The sequence below is a fragment of the Adiantum capillus-veneris genome, chromosome 29, assembly GCF_014529385.1.
Source record: "Adiantum capillus-veneris isolate H3 chromosome 29, ASM1452938v2, whole genome shotgun sequence".
Classification (NCBI taxonomy): Eukaryota; Viridiplantae; Streptophyta; class Polypodiopsida; order Polypodiales; family Pteridaceae; genus Adiantum; species Adiantum capillus-veneris.
In genome coordinates, this window is record NC_140959.1 from 30,822,717 (window position 1) to 30,823,804 (window position 1,088).

The following is a 1,088-nucleotide window of genomic DNA, read 5'->3' on the forward strand; positions in this document are numbered from 1 at the left end:
GCTTAATTCTCCTTGCTCAAACTCATTTAATTATATGTAATAGCTAGCCTTTGTAATGAATTCTCTTTGCAAGTATAGCAATGATGAAAGAAGACAGAATTGTAGTATTTAAAGCGTTTGTGAGGTGCATGAAGGTTCGTACGTGTCCGATCCTCGGGTGCATCTCAAGTAAGTCTTCAGAAGATCAGAACAAAAAGAGAAATCCATAGAGCATTCTTTGTTGAAAGAACAGATCCATATTGTGATTATTTAGCACAAACTTTACAATTGTAAGGAGGCTATCCTGATGAATGACCTGTAAGCTATTCTAACAATGCTCTGCTTAAGGGTCCCTAACTCAAGTCTCAAGAAGACCCTTTGATTAAATATGGCAGTGCAGTAATTAAGCTATAATTAACCCAAGTAGTACTAGGGAATGACAACATTCAAAGCCAAATCCCAATTGCCATAAGGGCAGCACCATTCCACCGCAGCGTAAGTGCCTTGCCATCCTCTGTCAAGCTGTAGCCATTTGGGTAATAGATGTTGAGCAGAAGCTTTGCTTGATTGATCGCCGCATACGTAATCTCTGCATTTCTGAAGCCGAGCCTCTCCAACCTGCTCATCCAATCGCGCATCGTTTCGTGCCTTTCCACCCTCTCGATGCTTTCGCATGCCACTATGCTCCCAATTTTGCGGCCGCATAGCAACCTCTCTATCTTCAGCCTTGCTTGTGATGAGGGTGGAAGGGACGCATCCAATGACTCAAACACTGCTGCATAGTATTTCATGCATTCCACAAATCTGTGCAAAAACAGAGGATTGTTATGGTCGACATCGTTTTCGGCGAGGACCAAAACCTTTGGATTTAGTGATTTCAGCCCTGCTATGAAGGTATCCACATAGTCACTCCCTCTGTGAAGTAGTGTGTGCAATTGCCCAAGGCTACTTATCACACAGACCTCATCGTCCTGGACAGTAATCATGCCCATATTGAGCTCATGCAATTGAGCTACAATCGGACAGAATTCAAATGACAACTGCAAGGTATTCGCCACGTCCGCCAGCTTCTTCCCTGTGCTTATCAATGGCTCCTCCAGAGGCCCTAT

At 43.8% G+C, this 1,088-nt stretch overlaps 1 pseudogene; it reads right to left on the reverse strand.

The window, feature by feature from the left end:
• Nucleotides 1-425: 425 nt before the first annotated feature.
• On the reverse strand, nucleotides 426-770 carry LOC147418994 (GRAS family protein RAM1 pseudogene; annotated as a pseudogene).
• Nucleotides 771-1,088: the final 318 nt, after the last annotated feature.